Genomic DNA, 14,657 nt, shown 5'->3' with positions numbered 1-14,657 from the left:
TCCGGGGATATTACTTTTATCACTTAAGCTGATCACTTTCCCAGCAACCTTATCTACTAAACTAAGCTGGGGCTCACAAAGTTATAATCAAATAGTACTCTGAGCAGCCTGAGAGATGATGCCTCTCACACATGGTGCTTTTTTTTGCGTGTAAGTGACAGAACTCTTTGTATTCTAGGTTGTGTTTTATTTATTTATTTATTTTTAAATTTTTATTACAAAGATATACTGAGAGGAGAGATAGAGAGGAAGTGGAGCTGCCGGGATTAGAACCAGCGGCCATATGGGATCAAGGCGAGGACCTTAGCCACTAGGCCACGCTGCCGAGCCCTAGGTTGTGTTTTATAAAGCACACGATTTTGTTCTGCACATTGGGTGCATCTTCATGGTGCTATCAGTGGATTCAAAAGTTCCAGTTGGAAATGACACTATAGGAAATGAATGCAAGGATGGGATTGAGAGCCTAGGAGGGGTTAGACTGAAGCGAAGTATGGGATGCAAGTGGACCCACATGGTTTGAGGAGGATTCCGACTTAGAATCCCCAGGCTGTTAGAGAACCAAGTCCCTTATATACAAATTCTTGAGGGGACCCTTCTTTAGATCCTGCTTAGTATCCCACTACCACTCGCGGAGTTTTTATGAAGCCTTTAGAAATAGGTTAAAGCCCATCTTCTCTAGGAGATCTTCTTTTTAACTGTTTAAAGCCCTCACAAGGACAATCATACCTAGAGTCAATCGAAATCCTTCCATATGCCCCTTGGCTGGGCTCTCTTCTACAGCCCTCACATTCATGCTTGTAGCAAAGCAGTCTGTGGTCTTATCCTGCCCTATCATCAGGTGTTAAGTTTGTAAGGGCAAAGGCTGTGTTCACTTATGGCTTAATCTTTGGGAAACTTAACAAAGAGCCTGGTATAATTAGAAAAGGTTTGCCTGTTGCCCACAGCACTCCATATTCAGTTCAGAGTTGCAAGTGACAGCTCTCCTTAGAGCATCAGGACCAGGCCTGAAGAATTCATGCCACAGCAAGCCTCACAAGCAATGCCTTGATGGCATTCCACATGTAAGACACTGAACCAGGAATGGTAAAGTGTTCTGGTGGAACAGCGTGAGGAGATCCCTCAGTATCCCAAACTACATTCAGGCTTTCAGAGCCAGACCGGGCTACCACAGAGGCAGAACATGCCACAATATGAACTGTGGGGAATAGGCATTGACACTCTATTATTGCTTATCCCTACAGTGTCATGATACACTTAAATAAAAGAATGATGGACTTGTGACTATAGTTGGAGGACCACACTGTTGTAATAGTACAGGGGAAAGCAGTGAGAGGAAGGGCAAGTGGGGACGGTGGAAGGGGAAATGCCTCGGCCTGTGGAAATGTATCACAAAAAATAAAAAAAAATTTAAAAAGGCCCAAAAAAGTGTACTCTTCTGACTAGGGATAATTGTATTAAGCATCAAATACAAATATATGTGTATGTATACACATATATACACATATACAGTATACAACATATACACAATAACTTTCTGATTAGGAATAATCTTGTTAGGAATAAGCAATACCACAAGTATAAATCATTGGAAAGCTGCAATTCACAATAGAAATAAATGCCTCAGGGGTTGGATTGAGGATGGGAGTGGCTGGAATAGAATGGGAACACAGAGCATGTATTTTTCACACCTAAAAGGAGAAAGGACAGAAAATTAGTAGCATTACAGAGGGTGAGTAAAATCATGCTTCTTTTCATCCTTAACCTGAATGCATTTGTCAAGAATGACAGAAGCTCCTTGCCAGTTCATGGTATCTCTGTAGCCTGCCTTCCCGTGGGAATCTACATTCTTGAACTTGGACTCCATTCCCGAGCCTGTGCTGATATGTGTGTGAGACACACAGTGGCGGCCATCCTCTGGGCCACAGGATGCTACCAACTGTGACCAACTGTGACCAACTGGCCCTTGGCTACACTCACACTAATTGGGAAGTAAAACCTGGGTAGGAGGAATGTCATTACACACAGGAGAACCAGATTGATAGAAATTTGATTTGGGGAGTCAGTTGTCACATTAGGTCTGGCAGTGGTATGGTAAGAAAGAGCAGTTTGGAGTGCAAATGTTTCTTTGAGATTTTAATCACCACAAGGAAACGAGGAACATGCACAGATTGCACCTTGGGGCTTTAACAGGAACTTGATGAAGGGGAGAAGTTCACCGTGCATCACTAACACTATTAGCATTGTGCTTTGACTTTCCCGTCTCTGGAGGGTGCACGCGCTTCTCTGATCAGCAAGGTAAGAAAAAGCCATTGTCTGGAATTTGTAACAGGACCACATCTTTATCTCATCCAGTGTGGCCTTGACGTTGAGTTAGTATTTTTTTTTCCTGACCATTTTTGACATCATTTTTTGTCAGTAAAAATGATGCATTTCCTTGATGGGGTGGAAATGTCTCTTGCCTTGGGCCTGGCAGGCTCCATAAATACTACCACCAGCCCATCAATGGGTCCCTAGTGTTTCCCTGATTCTCTGCCTCTGTCCCCTTCTTTGGAATGATAGGAATAGTATTTGGTGTCCACAGGTTTGCCTCTTAGGCTCAGGAGTAGGTGCATCCGGGACAAGTCATTGAATCATGAGTTTGGGGAATGTCATGGCTCGGGCCCAGCCCCATCTCACTCAGGGAAGCCTCTCTTTTTCCCCAGACCTCTAACTCATCGGAGCTGCATTTGCAGCTGGGATCAGGGCAAGGTAGCAGAGCCATTCACCGTCATCTACAAGCACATGGTCACGTGCCAGGCTATAGAAGTACAGAATTGAATCCTGTCTTTATCCAAAAAAATTTCCCCATTTTTTGTTTTAATTTTAATTATTTAAAACATTGCATTATGATGCTATTTACTGACTTTTGTGCTTCCCCTACCTGCCTTAAGTCCATGAGTCAGCACAACTACCGATCAGAGGAAGTGAAGATTCAGGTAGTGATGGGGCTGTTAGTCAAAGCTGCTGTCCCTCCCAGACCCCTTATGAACCTATCAGTTGTACTATGCTTGGCACAGGGGGACTTGAATTGTAAGGTGACAGGGCCCATGGGAAGCCTGGGATAGGTGCTGAGTTATCTTGCTATGGAGAGTAGAGTTATTTGGGCATGTTTGCTGTGGTGAGCTTTTTATGGTATAGTGTAAATCTGCAATTACTTGCTTAATTGATTTTTGTCTCTGGGTCTTTGAATATGCTGTCATCTGCTCTTGCTCGCTCAGCTCAATGAAGTCTTTTGGGAGCCATCAGTTGTAAGCAAACACACAAAGTACTGGATTTCAGCTTTTCACACAGGTTGATGATGAAGCTATAACGTTCACAAAGTATTATTTTCACTTTGCCTATGAGCACCAAAAGAAGGTAATTTGCCAAAGTAGCTGCAGCATCCACACCAAAAGTTAGCACTCACTTTGAAATGACTGTGCTCACATTTGTCAACCTGGGCAATGATAATGTAGCACTTGAAAATTTTTCTGCACTGTATGGTTAATTTTCTTTACCTTCAATTCCAGTTGTTACTGTGTATACACCAAAGGTCAAGTATAACTATTAGCATGCTGCCTCAATCAGCAAAAGGAAAACTTGGCAAAGAGTTAAATGATCTTGAATTTTACGTCAATGTCATCACACTTTTCAAGAAAATCAGTTAATTAAATAATTATACAATTCTTCTTAATCCAATTAATTTGTGAATTCAAATTATCTGCAAGATGATACAACTGGCATTGTTGTGAAAGTTGCCATAGATTCATTTCAAAATGTCACTGGTAAGGATAAACTGCCTTAAAGATGAACTTATGACTGCTTATGAAGGACTATACTATTGTAATAATATAAGGGAAATCACTGTGGTTGGGGGGGAGTTTTGGAAGGGGTAAGGGAGATCTCAGCCTGTGGAATTGTATTCTAAAAAATTAAAGGAAAAGATAAACTGCTTTGTTTGGGTACTATTTAGAAAACAATGTGGCAAAAGTTCTTACTAAATTAAGAAACTGATAGAACACAGATGTACTTCCAACTTTAAAGAGGTGGGTCTGAGACTTTGTCTTTTGTCCTCATTCCCTGTGAGTCAAGGTCAAATGTCCTTTAGAGAAAAGCTTGCTTCATTGCTCTGCCTCGCATCCGGAATAACTGCCTTCACTTAATCTTTGACAGGAGTACTCCACACTTCCTGCAAGATAATGCATGCATTTAAGAGCATTATCTTGCATATGATACCTTATTCAGTATTTTAAGGTTAATTTTAAGAACATCACTCAGGATATCTAGAACGTCATTTTGCAAGAAGCAGAAGTTCTGTTGCATTACTTCTCATCTTTCTTTTGGTTGCCCAGTTATTCAAGATAAAAATCCAAACACTACAGGAGTACATAGAGGAAATCTAACACACTGCGAACTGGATTGGTACTAGCACCACATATTCTATAAGCCCATCTTATCATTTACTGACTTTTTGAGATAGGCGAACTTAATGCACCACGTTTTCTACATGAAAAGATTTTCTACATGAGGAAAGTTCAGTAACTCATCTACTCAGTGGTAGGATTTGGTTTGAACATGGCAGCCTGACTTCAGATCTCGGAACTAGCTTTGCTTTTTATTAAAGCACTAGTCAGGCTTCTTGCAACTGCTGTCTATTATGTGCGCAACATGCCGGTTTATCCACACTTTATCCTATATCAGACTTTGCTTTCACTCATTCACCCCTCTTCATTCACTAAGCCGTATTTAACCCCCTTCTATGTGCAGATAGATTGCTATCTTCACGTTTTGAAGGCACATCTATCTCAAGAAAAGCATACACATGAAATTGGTGATGAAATATGTCACTTGGAGAGTTGCAGTGTTTCGTAGACATAAGCAGACAGGAGGCCACTTAGAAAGAGGTAGGGAGGAGGTCAACTGCAAGGTTGCACTGGGGGGTAAGTGACAGCATATGCAAAGGTCCAGAGACCTGACAAGTCAGAACTGTATCAGTGATCACTTTTACGGTTTATCAGCAACTTATCAAGGATCAGTGGTAATCTTCTCTTCCACTGCCTTCCTATGCACCTAATTAGGCTCAAGGTATTTCCTTACCATCAGACTGACTTGCAGCTACTGCCTCCCATTAAGCAAATGGTGGGTAAAGATGTTGGCCTCCTTTGAGTCTTTCTTCAGATGTTGCAGAAACAAGAACAGAGAGGGTTGGGTCAGCAAGGATAAGGCCTTGTGGCCTCTGCTCGTCAAGTGACCACAGAAAATGTGAGTTTTCAGAGAGCATGAGGGGCTTTTTGGAATAGATACCCAATACAGGGCAACAGCCCCAGAAGGTAAACACTCTTGGGAACTGTGTTTACAGCTCACTCTGCAGCCCGCCCCCCCGCCAGTTGGAGGGCTTCTGTCATCCCAGCCTTAGGCCATCCAGCTCCTGCCGCCTGAGTTATAACTTTCCTTCTTTGGTGAGGCTTCCAGCCCAAGGCAAACCTCTTTTCCTCTTCTCAATGTCCTTACTACTTTTTCAAATCCATAATTGCTCTTCAAGTGGCTTCTCAGCATCTCTGTTTTCTCCTTATGCCTAGGGATGGTGATATTTACAGAGCAGCATTACTGAATTAGATTATGCCAGGGAAGGGGACAGGCGATGTCTGGTACACAGCAGGCCCCCAACACACAGTCCCCTCTGTCCCTTTGTAACTCAAGACTCTGGAAGCCATGTGGTCTACTCCTGGAGACTCAGCTCTCAGTCTGAAGCCAGGGTACCCGAGGCACCAGACGCCTAGCCCATCAGGATGACTGGCTGGATGCTGGGCCAGGCGCCCAAAGATGCTCTAAACAGCCCAAGGCCAATGAGGCAGTGGCGTCTGCTTAATAGCTGCTGTCAAGGATGGAAGTATTCAATTTACAACTTTAATAGCATTTCACAAGAAAAGAACCAAATTAAGGCAGTATTATTCATCCCCTACCCACAGCCCCCATGTTTTAACCATGTGAGCATGGCTGCAGTGTGATGTCACTGGCTGGTAACAGGGTGCAAACTCTCAGGCAGCTCCACATTGGACCTCATTCGGGCTTTGCTAGGGGACCCCAACACCCAGCTTCTCACCATCTCTTGCCTCTTCCACCTGTGCTCCTCCCCTCCACTCCCCATGCCACCTCGTGTTTCATTGCCCTTATTTGCAATTCAATTTTGAGAACGGTTATGAGAGGCTTAGTGGAGAGTTGTCACTAGGAACAGGTAGGGCATGATCAGAGGAGAAAAGCATGTGTCAAAGCAAGAAGGAAGCACGTGTAGAGGCAGGGGCAGGCAGGGCCTGGACCCTGGGGAGGGGGCCAAAGCACATCATCTCACAGGGCACAGCCTCCTGTGTGCTCTCTTGCTAGCCTTCCTGCTTGCGTGCCTGCCTTTGTAACTTTGAAGAAAAGGATCTGAGTTCCAGGCTGCTTAGCTCTCACATCTTCATCCTCATTAACCCATCACAAAGGCCACATTGAACGCATACTCCCCAGTGCAGTGCAACCGTAAGACCAATGCTTACAAGACATATCCCCTGTCCCTGCATTCCATGTCAGGAGGTATGAGAATACAGCCAAAATTCCAAGGAAAACACATTCTATCAAGGAACTATGCATGAATTTCAACATGTTAGTGTCTAAATAAGTTGATTATTTTCAATTCCATTTCCATGAACTTTTGGAAGCAGCCTCATAGAAGACAAGTTATGTGATTTTTAGCAATAAGCTCATTAGCGCCAACTTTATTGCTATGCAGAACAATTTGGAAGGCTGACATAATTAATTAAATTGGAATTTTACTTATAGTCATTGCCACATACGGAAAAGATCAATTTGTACCAGCTTTAATGGACGTGGCTTCTGTTTTTCTACCTGGTTGGTTATGAGGCCTCTCTTCCCAAAGTTTTCTTTGTCTTCCTCTTCTGCCAGTTATTTACTCTGGTGGGTGTTAGTTTCCTGGGTGACTGGGTTAACTGGCAGAAGTAGGCATGTGCCACTTCAGAAGCTATTGTCTGGAGCCAGAGAGTTCACGTTGTCAGTGGTTTCTGGAATCCCACTGTGGTGGCATCTCTGACTAGGGCACCCCACCTGACACAAAGATTCCATGTGGCCATTTTAAAATGGTGGTGTCAACGTGTTGAAATGTTTTTCTGATACCAAATAATGGGAAGAAAATGACTTCTCACTGAAACCTTTCTCCTGCTACTCTTACCCCTCCAATGTTCTGTCTTTAAGCGAAGGTTTGGGATGGCATGGGGTGAAGATGGGAGCTGGCCCAGGAAGATGATGAAGGTGTCTATTTAAAATAGCTTCAGTAGGGCCTAACACAGCAGCCTAGTGGCTAAAGTCCACACCTTGCATGCGCCAGGATTCCATATGGGTGCTGGTTCATATCCCAGTTGCTCCTCTTTCCATCCAGCTCCCTGCTTGTGGCCTGGGAAAGCAGTCAAGGACAGCCCAAAATCTTGGGAGCCTGCACTTGCATGGGAGATCTGGAAGGAGGTGGTCAATGTGGCATTGCTGGTAAGTTTCATTCACTTTCAGTGGTTTACTTCTGAGCATCTGATGGAGCCCATCCATCCCTCCTTTGGGAAAGTAGAGCCTCTGACAGATTCTCCCAACATGGTGCCTTTCATCTCAGATATCTCATTCACTATTCTGAGCCATAATAAGTCAGAGCTGCCTCTAGAAGAGCCAGCTGGTCTTCTCAGTAACAAAGCCCTAACGTGAGTCAGGCAAGTGCTGGACAAGAGATAGAGGTAGAAGGTTGTGGCAGAGTATTAGGAGAACTTTTCTTCCTGCTCCTCTCATAAGGACCTGAAAACTGCCGTGAACTGCATGCAGGGATGGAAGGCAGTATGGTTCTGCCATGAGAGCCTGAGGATTTAAACACTGATGTGTTGAATCAATTCCTTTTGCACCCAAATAGAGTACCTGTAAGTGCTGGCTGCACAGCTCACCTTGAGACAGAGGTGAAACAGGTGGCCTCCTGGTGCGGTGAGCTCAAGTTTAAGGCTGCATGCTGGCATCCGTCTATACAATGAGTTTGAGGACACACTGTATGGAGTCACACTGAGGACACATGTCTATGGCCACTGCCTTTCAGGAAACCCCAGCATGAGCTCTGGTACTCTTAGGATTCCAAACAACACATTTCAGATCATTACAGAGCTAAACACAAAGACCAGATATTCCAAAAGCAATAACAACTTATTTAAAACCAGTATTTACACAATAGAGTTTACACATTAAATCCTAGCCACAGGGGTCCGCAGTCACATCAGCCACATCTCTGTCATTTCTTTCTTAGGACCAAGGGAAAGCTATTCCTTAGAGATGCAGCTGGCTGCAGGCAAGCTTTGATTCCTGGGATCCTCCAATACTGCAGGCACTGAGACTGTCTTTTTCCTTCATATACTTATCTCACTTTCTCCACACACCTGTATTTGTTGTGTATTTTTCAGAATGGGACTTAGGAAATGAGACTTTGTCAGGCACGGTGAGCTTTACCACTGCTGCTGGAGTCCTACCTACACCTGTGAGAACGCAACGGCTAGGATGGACGAAACAGAACTGATGCTAAACACAGGCGCTGAGGTGAACCAGGAAAAGTGACCACATTACTGATCACATGATCTCCTGGAAATGTGTGATAAAATGCGGATAAAGAGTAGAGATGGGACTCCCACCCATCCATTTGCCTGATTGCAAACCCTGTATGGGTCAGAGGCCTTGCAGATAGTCACAGATGGCAGCATCCCTACTGGCGGGCATGTGTCTTCACCACCTCCTTGATAATTCAATTTGGGCAATTAATCAAACATCCTAATAAATCTTTGTTTTTATGCCTACGACTGAAGCTACCTTCTCTGAACTCTTTTCTTATCAAGGAAGGTGGCGGCTATTAGACTGTACCATTGCAAAATGAAAAAAAGTGACAGGCCGTGCGAAACTGCATTAATGTTCCAACAAATCTTTATTTACAAAATGCAGGTGGCTGAGCAGATTTGACCAAATGGCCATATTGGGTAATTTGTTCACTATAGTTAAAGTATTAATTTAGCCTTCCAAAGAACAGGAGAATGCAATTAACATTTATTTCACTGATCATCAGGGAAATGTAAGCCAAAACCCGAGAGAGACATCACCTCCTTCTAGTTAGAATAGCTGGCATCAAGAAGACAGGAAGAAAAGGGAACTCCCGCATACTATTGGTGGGACTGGAAATTAAATAGCCATTGTGGAAAACAGCACAGAGCTTTCTCAAAAACCCCAAAACATAGTGATCATATGATCTAGTGCTCTCACTACTGGGATATATCTACAAGTAATGAAATCTGTCTGTTGAAGAGGCACCTGCACTCCCAAGTTTATTACAGCACTAGTTAGTATATAGGAAAAGAACCCATCCAAGTGTTCCTCCACTGATGAGTGGATAACATGGGACAAGTATGCACTTAGCCCTAAGGAGAATGGAATCTTATCTGCACCATGTATGCATCTGGACATCATCAGGTTGAGTGAAATAGGCCAGCGATGGACAGACAAGCTCATGCAATGTGAAGTCTTAAAAATGGTGACCTCAGACATCAAAAATGTAGCGGTAGTTTCCAGAGGCTGGGAGTGGAAGGAGTGGGGGCCGGTGGAGACTAAGTACTTAGACAGGAATCAGAAGTCCTGAGCTTTTGTTGTACGCATCTGTTGACTACAGATAGTACTAATTACTATATATTTCTTTATGAACAATCTAGAAAATGACACTGAATATTTTTACTATAAAGAAAATGAGGGAACTGACACATATACCCAAGCTAGACATAACAAAATGTGTGTTTTTATAGATACATATGTATACATACACATAAGTGTATATAATGCATATATGTACACACATATATGCACATATCACATATGCACACATGTACATATGCACATATAACACACATTAGCACCAACACAAATATATACACACACATATACATGTATATATATGCATATATATATATGCACATATCACAAAGCATCACATGGTGCTCCATAAATAATTTAAGGGGTCTATTAAATTATTTTAAAGAAAAGTTCTTAAAAATAATCAAATGATCAGGAGAATTTCCTTGCTTCATTAACAGCATTATCCAGGTTATCCTGCTAGACTATTCATGGCTATTGTTTCCTAAAAACTATTTTTATCACCCAGGTGTTATCACCCTTAGTTTACCCCCCAGGCAATTGAAGCACAGAGAAATTATGTCATCTGCCCAAGGTCACACTGCTCACAAGGAATTGGGACAAAAGGGTATCTGAACAGACCGACTAGGCCAGGATTAGGAATCAGGCATGGATGGAGTCCAGGTTTGCTATTGTATCACTGATTCTCTTTCTACTGAAAGAGCAGCAGCAAAGTGGCACCCATGTTGCCAGTTTCTCTGTTGGGCTGCAGATGTGTGACTCTGCACCTGTCAGCTCTTCCTCACCTGAGAGCTTGGGCTTGCCATAAGGCTGCGTCTTCTCTTTCTACACACATTAAACTACTCTAGGTTTCTTCACAATCAGAACCTACAGTGTAGAAAATAGACTATTTCAGAGCTTCCTTTTGCCCATAGATAAACAAGTAAATCATCAGTGTTCAATATTCTGGTAACGAAGTAATCTTTTTCCTGTTGTGCTGAAGATACGGGATTCCAGATGCTCCAGTGGGGGAAGAAATAAAAACCTGAACTGTAAGTTTATTGCAGACACAGCCAAGATGCTAACATCTCATTTAGTAGGGGAAAGACTCAAGGGGAAGCACCAGAGCTAAAGCAACAGCTCTTGGCCAACCCACCAGCAAAGCTGGGATACAAATGTACTGCATGCATTCTGGATGCACGGCCAGCTTGTTAGAGGGGAGGGAGTGCGCGGCATTCCAAGGTCTGCTTTTGTTACTTTGAAATCAATGAGTTCCCACCAAAATGGAAACTGAAGTCTCATCAAATGTGACATTCATTTTCCGGAGAATGTACAATTATCTCTAGCTTTCCTGCTCACAATGAGAATTAAAATAGTCAAATTTACCCATTTGTCTGTAAAAGTTATAACTTTGAAGTTCTCAAGTTAACACAGAGATTCCTTAGCCATATGTGTTGATGTGAATTAGGAATGGGGGGCTGGGAGGATGCTCATCTTCCTCCCACTCAAGGTAGCTCAGAGAGGCAAAGGGCAGGGGCTGGTGTTTAGCACAGCAGTGAAGATGTGGCATGGGATACCTGCATCCTATACTGCAGAGACTAGGTTCAAGTCCCAATTCCATTTATGATGCCAACATTTCTGCAAATGGGATCCTGGGAAGCAGAGGATGATGACTTAAGCCCTTGGGTTCCTACCACCACTGTGGGAGATCTGACTTGAGTTCCTGACTCTTGACTTTAGTCTGGCCTAGCCCCCGCAGTTGAGAGCATCTGGGGACTGAATCAGCAGTTAAAAGATCTTAGTGTGTCTTTTCGCATTTAAAATAAAATGGCAAATAAATACAAATTTTAAAAAGGAAAGGCAAAGGGCAAATTAAATGAGGATGAAATGCTAGAAGTGACAATAAAATTACATTTTCAGAGACTTATTTTAATGGAAAAGCAGTTACTGCGGAGGGCAGGGAGAGTGGGGGGAGAGGGAGGGAAGAGGCAAGACAGAAAGAGAGAGACAGAGAGAGAGAGAGAGAGAGAGAGAGAAAGAGAGAGAGAGAGAGAGATAGCGGTTCACTTAGCAAATGCCAATAATGGAGCTGGGCCAGGCCAAAGCTTTGAGCCAGGAGCCTCACCTAGTCTCCAACGTGGGTGACAGGGGCTCAAGTACTTGGGTCATCTTGTTTTCCCAAGCACATTAATGGCGAGGACCTGGATGAAAAGTGGAGCAGCTGGGACTCGAACCAGCACCCAAATGGAACTCTGGCATTGCAGGTAACAGCCTCAAGTATCACACCACAATCAGCCTGGTGGTGTTGTCTTTTTACAAAACAGCAAAGACACATGGTATGTACTTGGGAAGATGATTTTAAAAGTCATTAAAAGGAATAAGGAAGTCAGTTCTCTCTGCAAAATTGATACTGGCAGATTATGTGAGGCACATGCTCCCAGCTGTGTATGGAATTGTTCTGGTCCCTGGTAGTTCATGCCTCGCTTGTCCTGGGAGGTTCAGCAGAGAGCCCTTGAAGCTGTTCATCTGATGCTGACAAACAACCCTCTCAGAAGGCTCCCTTGAATTGCCTCTATCACTCTTATAGAAATTAAATGCACCTGCAAATACACTGCCCAGTGGCTCCACATTATCTCTGCCTGGTGAAACTGTAAGCTCCCCAAGGACAAGGCCATGCATGTTAGTTATGCAGTTCCTCTGGTGTCCCCAATGATGTCATGTGCTGAGAAGTTCAACAGAACTTGCTTGTATTCCCATACAAGTGTCTCTCTAATAAAAGTGCTTTGCAACATGGAATGGGACTGTCAGAGTCGATTCTCACATATTACTTGAAATGTTCTTTCCTAGTTTCCCCAGGGGATGGATAAATTTCATTGAAACTCATAGTTTTATAATCTTGGAAAAGTTCACAGCTCTAGCCAGGACATATAAGGATCTCATGATTTCTTTTTGTGGATTGCATTGCAACTTGCTCCCAAATGCATAAAACGTCTCCTTTTCCTTCTCTTAATAATATAGAAGCAGTATGTTCTTTGGTTTCTATAAATGTTGCAGAGTCTAGTAAGAATTGGTAGTGACTTCACGGATGGGTGTTATTGGGTAACTCGTATCATCTTACTGGCTCTCTGTCTCCTTGTAGGATAGCACCGATAGCTGGAAATCACTCTTCTTTTAGGATAAACGAGCCATTTAGCTCTCCCAATTTACAAACCCATATGGTCTCAATAGAACAAAGCCAACTTATAAACAGACCCACCATCCTTAAAAAAAAAAACAAAACAGTTGAAGATTTAAATATTCCCTGCTACACTGAATAGGATTTGGGTCTCCAACAAGCAGATTCTTTAAGAAAAGAGCTTTGCAATGCTTGCAACTTTAAAGTTGCCACGAGAGGACTTGTACTTGGATCTTTGGCACCTACATGGGACATCCACATTGAATTCTGGGTTCCTGGCTTCAGTCTGGCTTAGTCCTGGCTGTTGTGGCATTTGGGGATTGACTCAGTGGATATTCTCTGTCTCTGCCTTTCAAACATAAAATAAACAAAAAATTTTAAACCTTCAAAAGTTGTCTGAAGGATGGAGTTAGAGAACTAGGGAGAAGTGGTCCCAAGTTATGCCTCTGCCACCTTATCTAACGAATGTATCTTGGTTCTTGATCAGGCACTCTGTTGGACACTAGGAATTCACAAATGCATAAGCAATGTTTCTTCCCCCAAGGCACTTACATATGCTAGAAACACATCACCCCATCTCCTGCTACAGCCACCCCATGAGGACTGTCAGGTTTTCGAAGGTTTCACGCCATGTCTGTTTCAGTGCTTGTCTTTGCTGCAGTCTGACTGTTTGTGTGGACTCGCACTACCATCCTGGAGTTGCAAGACACTTGTCCATCCATTCCATTATTGGGGACAGGGGGGAGGTCCAAGCCCAAATCCCAGGCTAACCTCCACTGTTTTGCTCTATTTTCTAGGCCCAAACTTGCCACGGAGCAGGAAAGAATGTGGAAACATTTGGCACTGTACTTAGTGACTTCATGTGTCCATGCAATTAGATTCTCTTTATAATCCTATAGTAGCCCATATTTTTGCCTCTTCAATGAGGAGACAAGGGACTCAGCCTGGGTCATAAACTGCTTAAAGTGATCAGCCATTGGAGGGGAGATGGGACTCAGGGCTAGCACCTGTAGTCTCGGCTTCCACCAGCTGTCCAGCTTGCTACTCTATGTCCATTTAAGGTATTGCTAATAGTTGGAGTGTTCACATTTTTTTTCTTCCAATCCTCATGCCAAAAACTTGAAGTGGCCAAATGTTGAAGTCTTAGGAGAAAGTTATTACATGACAGTCCCTCTAATCTCTAAGTTTCCTTTCAAGAAGACAGGAAAAAAAAGATGAAAAAAAAAAAGTCACAGTAAGTTTGGCAAACAAATCTAGTGTGTGTTGCCAAACTAGAGACAGTTGTTCCTGCTTCTTTTACAAGCACGTCAATCAACTGTCTGAACAGCCAAAGCAGCATAAGCTAAAGCAATGAATAATGAAGGAATGGAAACATTTAACAGGCTGGGGGAAGAGTTGATTTGCTTATTCATTTATGCAACATATTTTGAGTGCTAGAAGGTGCTGCGGACATCAGATGACACATGGTGTCTTCCTTAGAAGAATTCATGGCTTATTAGAGAGGAGAACATGGGGGCTGCCATGGTGACATAGAAGCTTTTCCTCTGCCTGTGATGCTGGCATCCTATATGGGCACCAGTTTGAGTTGTAGCTGCTTAACTTTCAATCCAGCTCCTTGCCTGCAGCCGGGAAAGGCAGTAGAGGATGGCTCAAGTCCTTGGGTCTCCGCACCGCTGTGAAGACCAGGAAGAAGCTCCTGAAGGACCCCTTCAGATGGCCTCAGCTCTGACCATCGGGACCTTTGGGGCAATGAACCAGCAGTTGGAAAATCTCTCCCTCTTTC

The 14,657-nt window shown here is 43.3% G+C and overlaps 1 protein-coding gene across 1 annotated transcript in view; it reads right to left on the bottom strand.

The window, feature by feature from the left end:
* TACR1 (tachykinin receptor 1) overlaps window positions 1-14,657 on the bottom strand; it is a 160,372-nt gene that overhangs the window by 88,873 nt on the left and 56,842 nt on the right. The window lies entirely within an intron of this gene.

This window comes from Ochotona princeps, chromosome 8, assembly GCF_030435755.1.
Source record: "Ochotona princeps isolate mOchPri1 chromosome 8, mOchPri1.hap1, whole genome shotgun sequence".
NCBI lineage: Eukaryota > Metazoa > Chordata > Mammalia > Lagomorpha > Ochotonidae > Ochotona > Ochotona princeps.
This window is presented reverse-complemented; position numbering and strand designations above follow the sequence as displayed.